The sequence below is a fragment of the Rosa rugosa genome, chromosome 1, assembly GCF_958449725.1.
Source record: "Rosa rugosa chromosome 1, drRosRugo1.1, whole genome shotgun sequence".
Classification (NCBI taxonomy): Eukaryota; Viridiplantae; Streptophyta; class Magnoliopsida; order Rosales; family Rosaceae; genus Rosa; species Rosa rugosa.
Genome location: NC_084820.1, coordinates 40,989,949 through 40,996,734, shown reverse-complemented (window position 1 = coordinate 40,996,734; position 6,786 = coordinate 40,989,949).

Below are 6,786 nucleotides of genomic sequence, written 5' to 3'. Positions count from 1 at the left end.
GTAGCTCGCCTGGCAGTGTATCCGTGGGTTACCCCATTGGCGGGAACCAGTACCTTTGGTGGTACAATGAGCGTAGCTCATTATAGCTAATTATGCTTGTCAATGTACATGTATGTACAACTAATTTCCACAAGACCAAACCAAACCTTTAACTATAATTTAGTTTCTGCCAAACTCAACCGAATCTGCAACTTACTCTAGAATAAGACAATTATACAAATCCGAACATGCAGCTCAATGGAATTCCATACAAAGCCTTCAACTTTAATCTAGTTTTGGAATAAGCAATTATACCTAATAATCACGTCCATCACTTTGGCTCCCACAACACACAATTATGTATATAAATATACATATACCAAGACCAAACCATTGACTAGTCTTGCTGGACGTCACCTTTCATAGAACATATTCCAAAGATCCTTTATTAATCAATTATAGTAACCTACACCACCACTAAAAGCTGACCAGATTTCTACTTTAATTATAATTATACTCAAGAATGCTTCTTACCTCAATTTGGTCAGTTGCCGTCCAACAACTTTCACCCAAAATCCTTCTTCTTCAATTTTTGTACTGCACAATCCCACCTTTCAACTGGCAAAGGCTTTCGATTAACTCCAGCTCCAAACTTCTACTTTTCCCCAATTCCAAACCTTGATTTAAGAAGAACTATCAATTTCCCAACCTTATAATCAAATCGAAATTACCAATTGAACACCAAGGATGGGTGGAGATTGTAAGCAAACTAACATTGCTTATGGAACAAGACATTGTTTAGAACTTGTGTTCTGCATATATACTTCATAATACTTCATATATGTAATTAATCTAAGTTTAGACTATAGTATAAGCTTATGATGTATTTCATATTAAGACAAGCTTATCTGTTATTTAAATTTAAATCAAGTTGCAGTTGAAAGAGCAGTTGAGGTTTGATAAGCAGTTAAGGTATTGCAGCAGTTTCTTTATGGATGAAACTGATTTGCAAAGTTGCTATAAAAATGTCAGATCAGTCCCTTCTGATGCACGTGTGGTTCTTGTTTTAGTCCCATATACTAAGAGAACATAAGGGTGAAATCAGGAGAAGGCTATCATTGACAGTGCGAGTGCATCAAGTAAGTTTTCTGGGTTCATGTTCTTATGTTCTTGTTTTCTGCAGGTTCAGGATTGATATGTTGTTTTCAATCCCTATTTCATACTTACATTCAATGTTAGAGTTTGAATGGAAATCAGTTTCCATTGAAGAGGATTAGATCTGTCTCAAAGGGATCCGTTAAGGATTTTCTTCCTCACTCGGATCCATCTCAAGGGGATATTACCTCTCCAAGATCTGTCTAGAGCAGATTTCACCTCACTTGAATCTTCCTCAAGGAGATTTCTTCTCACTTGGATTTAACTCAAGGAGATTTCCAAACACTGTTGGAACACAATTCAGTTTTTGAATATACATGATTTGATCTAGTATAGGTTCTAAATTATGTGTTTGTGATTGCTTAAGCATACTGTTTCTAACAATTGGTATCAGAGCGGCCATACATAGATCAATTACATGTTGAAGAAACTAACTGCATTAAATTGTGAATTCTGGGAATTTTTTGTTCATATAATCCGCATACAGTTATTTACATGTATATTGCATATCTGATGCATCTATCCACATATGCACGCTCTCACCTTTGCAAATCCATTTTTCTCTGGATTGATGTAAATGAAATTGGGTTTTCCCAAATTTATTATCCATTACCCTCATTCATTGAGAGGAGGAGAAAATGACCAGAGGGAAATTAAGACAATCACCAACCTCTATCACTTCGGTTGATCACCAAATAGTGCCTTCTACCAAGTTGGTGTCGATCCAAGTCTTGCTTTATGAACAGATGAGATATGTATCCAAAATATCAGTCTTCGATTTGGTGAGTTCCCTTGAGGCATTATAGTTTTCACTATAATTTTATTTGGTTGTTTGATATTAATGTATGCTATTTACATTGTTAGTGTGTGGCTAGATTAATTGGTATGTGTTTATGTATTACTTTGATTATAATTGATGAGTGGATATTGGAGAAGCATCAATGGACTCTGGAACTGCAGCTTGTTAGTATCACATACTCTTCAGTTTTGATTTCTGGCTTTAATATTTAATTTGGTGCAGATTATATTTTGGCTTTGATTCATATTGCTGTTGATTTACAATCTTATATTTGGCATAGTCATCTTAATTATCTAGCATGTGTTGATCTGTATAATGGCATACTCAGAATTAACCAAAATTCATAATCAATTTATATGCATGATTTGTATGACAGATCTTGACAAATGCTGTTGCTATTTTAATTGTCTCTCAATTGCTATATATGTCCAAGTGTTTACATAGTTAGAGATAACTGTTGACTTAATGGTCAGCAACAAGATCAAATTTGCTTTGCCATTCATACATTACATATTGAGCATTGTATCATGGGGACATAGGATGTTTACTTGTTTAATTGATGTGCTTTCAATCGAGCAATAGCCTTAGAACATTGCTTAGAAATCACAATGCTTTTCTTGGTTGGTGAAAAGGCTTTTGGCCAAAGAAAGAGGTTTTAGCCATTTTCAGATTTTCTGGAATTTCAACCCAGTCGCTTTCTTTTGCAAAACTGTGCTGATCTACTGGGAATTTGAGGTCAGTTTATACTAAAGAGTTTTAGTAGACATCTTAAAGAGTCATTTGGAACTGGAATCACCCAAAACGGAATTTTCTGAGATTAGTTATAATTTTCTAAAGTCAGGAGTCAGTCACAGAAATTTTTGATATCAGCTTATTAAGTTTAGCCAAAGGTAGACTCTTATAGCACTTTTGATTCAAAGAGGATCTCTATTTCATATGAAGATTACATTGTATTCATCTCAATGCATATTTATGTTATCCATGTTATTTTGAAATGCTAAATGATGGATATGCATGTTTAAGGTTTCTAATTAATATTGATTTTGAAAACTTCATATGTGGTGTGCTGTCAAAGTGGCCTCATATATAAATATCCTAAAGGATCAACAAAACTGATGAAATATATAGAATGAATTCAGTTGCATTTTGCATTTGAAAATGCTATCAAAATAGTCTGATATAGATAGCAATGAAACTGTCTTCAATTTCATCAGAAAAGAGATTATGAAACTTAAAATTGAATTTGGTCCTAATTTCCAAAGAAATTCTGCATCAAACATTTGGTTTCATAATCTTGTATATATTAGGTGAATGAGCATTCAGAACTATTAGAGAATAGTACTCCACAAAGGATGTCAAATCTCGAAAATAGAAGAGTTCATTTTCTGCATATATACATACATATTTCAGTAAATGGCTTTCAGGTTGGTCATGATCACATTGTTGATATAAAGTCAATTAAATCTTCTTAGATGCTAAATGCTGTCAAAATGGCTTAGTGTAAAGGAGATTAATTGTCTTATTTGGTTTTCAACAATAAAATCAAGCAACTTAAAATTGAATTTGGTCCTTAATTCCAAAGAAGTCTGGTATCAAACATTTGGTTCTTGATTTTGTATATGATGAAAATTGAACATTCAGAAATCATTGGAGATTAGTACACCCCAAAGGATGTCAAAATCTTGAAAATGATTGAGTTTTATTTTCTGAACATATGCATTTGGTGTGAAATGAATGTTCAAATCATGAATTTTCATTTTATTTGGGACATACAGAAAATTCTAGTATCATGATAAACTAGAATGATTTTACTGATCAATGTCATACACATTTATGCATTTTCCTTTGAGCATCAATTAGGTTGAACTACAGGATGACTCAAATTTTGGGAAATGGTAAAGTGACATAGAGTTGAACTTGGGAGTACAAGATTATGATCAATGTGTTGAAGGAAATCCATCTGAGAACTGGCAGCAAATAAAAGCAAGGAGAAGCATTAAAATGAACCAATCCAGTTCCTCAAGTAAGTTTGTTGTTCTTCAATTTTTGTTTTCTGGAATTCTAAGATTACAAGTGCAGTATCTATTCCAGTTATATTTGCACAGAAATGTTAATGTTCATGTATAGCTTCAACGGACAAGGCAATGTTAGGGGAGTTTATCAAGAAAAGGAAAGGTACACTTTTGGATGGGTCCAAAGTTTGAGTAAGAAGAGCACTAAAGGTCTAGAGTAACTGAAAAGGATGATGGAGGATTTATGGACCGGATTTTATAGGAAATCTGGAGTTTGAGAGTTCCAAATTTCAATTTTTGACTCTTCCTTCTTCATGCGTTAATCACGCGTTGATAATTTCCTAGACATAAATCTTCTTGTGGTGCTCTTGCTTAGTATGTTTATGAAGTCATCAAAATGAGTTCATGTTCTAGAAAGTTATCTAGGCTTTTCAAGTTAGCAAATATTCTCGACAATTTCAATGGTGGCGTTGGATTTCAGTACTTGTTTTTGAGAGCTTGGATTTTGGAAAAGAAGCTGAGGAATATACATACTATTTTGGCTTTTGAATTGGTGGTTACTTGGTATTTTCAAGGCTTCACATTGTTGGTTTTGAAATTAACTCTAAGCATCAGAATGAAGTAACTTTCAAGACTATTGTGCATCCTTGTTTTTGTTTTCTGGAGTTGTCTTTGCTCTATCGATCTTTGGTGTTATTTTCATAAATGAAAGATCATTTTGGTGGTTAAATTCATTGATGAAAATAGAGAGGGAGGAAGTTCTGAAGGATGAATAGATACCGAAGTTGCCTAAAGAAAATAGAGCAGAAAGTTGCAATACGATAGATGTTCATGGAGCAACTGACCAAGCATAAACAAATTGAGCCATCCTCCCAGCCATTAGCATTAAAGATTTTCATGACAGAAAATAGGGATGGTAAAAGATCCTTATTAGATGGAAATTCTATAAGAGATATTCCATGAAGAGGATCAAGTTACTCCTAGACTGATTACAGTTTGGTGGAGGATATTATGGCTGCAATAAATAATAATTTATATAGACCAAAGCTTTCTAATGGTGCTGGAGATATGAAACTAACTACTGGATTTTTGGAGTCTGTACCCATCAAACCTAAGTAAGAAAAGGATGATGTTTACTTGAGGATACGAACAGATGCATTACGGATGAGGAGGTCAGCGTCTCAGCATTCGAAAGCTGCCACTAATGTCTTTGTAAGAGATGACCATTATTCTGCTCAACAACACTCAATCAAGGCTAGAGAGGAATGGTTAGCTGCTGAAAGCCTCAATAAAAGGGCAGCTAAGGAGATTTAAGTATTAGAAATTGCAAAAATGATGTTTGGAAATTAGATTTACAAGCATGGTCTTCATACATCAGAAGCAATTCGTGCATTGCAAGAACACATGGAGAAAATTTGGATCAACTACATCAACTTTAGACATCATCAAGACAAAGACCAACATCCTTACAAGCTATAACAGGTTCGCAAATTGTCTCGATTTTGTGTATATGCATATAAATACATATATTGATAAGCAACAACAATCATATATATAACAAAGTCATCAAAGTCATCAATGTTGAAGAATCCAAAGTAGTTGGATATATGATAAGCAGTGACACAAAAGTACTCGGCTAGGCAGCAAGAAGTATGGTTAATGAGATTAAGGAGTATGTTACAGGAGAGGAGGTTGGGACTATATGTGTTTATGGAATGGCTGATTCTAGCAATATAGCAGCAAGTTGTTCAGAAATAGATGCAAACTCATCACAAGTAGCTAATGAAATGGATAAGTGATTTATCTATCAAGACAGCAACATATCAGTTCCAGATTAGGATTGCAGCAATATATCAATCCTAGACAATGGAGAAAAATCCAAGTGTGCAGCACAATGTGATTCAATTATGGATAATGTCATTATTGGCACAAATGCACAAAATGAGCAGATTGCAGGTGGTACAGTGTCAATACAAACCATAGAAATTGCAGAAGCATCACAAGCTATAATCTTGAGAAAATCCGTAAGAGCAAGAAAACCAGCCACATCAGATGATAATTACATGTATCTGATCGTCATGGTGACTGATTTAGAAGAAGAGAATGATCCTATTTCAGTTATAGAAGCAATGCATTATATGAATAATGAAAAATGCAGAAATTTAAATGCAGCAGCTTGAAGGTTTTATAGAAGATGATCACTAAGGCCGTGGGAGGAAATTCATTTTTCTGATCCTACATGTTGATGATATGTTATCTTCTAGCAGCAACATTTGTGTGTTGAAGGAAACAAAAGGAGAGTCAACAATGTCTAAGGGAGATGAGTCTCATAAATATTAGTACCCCAAGAATGCATCACCGAAGAAAAGCATGGAAAATATGTCCTATACAAGGCTAGTTGGATGTTCGTCATCCTTACGTATCATGGCATAGAGTGGTTTTCATTGTTCTGCAGTAAATTGGTCAGTAAAGTTCATCTACATTTTTGCAATTTCACCTTATTGTCTTTCTGCATACTCAAGTTGTACAAATTCAGTTGGCTATCAATGAATAGCAAATCTTGCAGATTGACAATATTAAGTAGTGTGAAATATAATTAGGTTGCCAATTCTATTAATTTAGAAATTTTGGTAGGACTTTAAACATACATATGTGTGGTTGAATGCATTTATAACACAGGTGTGTTTATACTGTTATTGTAACTGAGATTCATGTGATTTTAGTCTGCTGCAATGTGATTTTGGAACACTAGTGTTTATCCTTATTCACTATAATGTTCTTAGGTTCTTTGTAGTTAGACATTATTGATAGAATCTAGATATGCTGGTTTAAATAACCTAA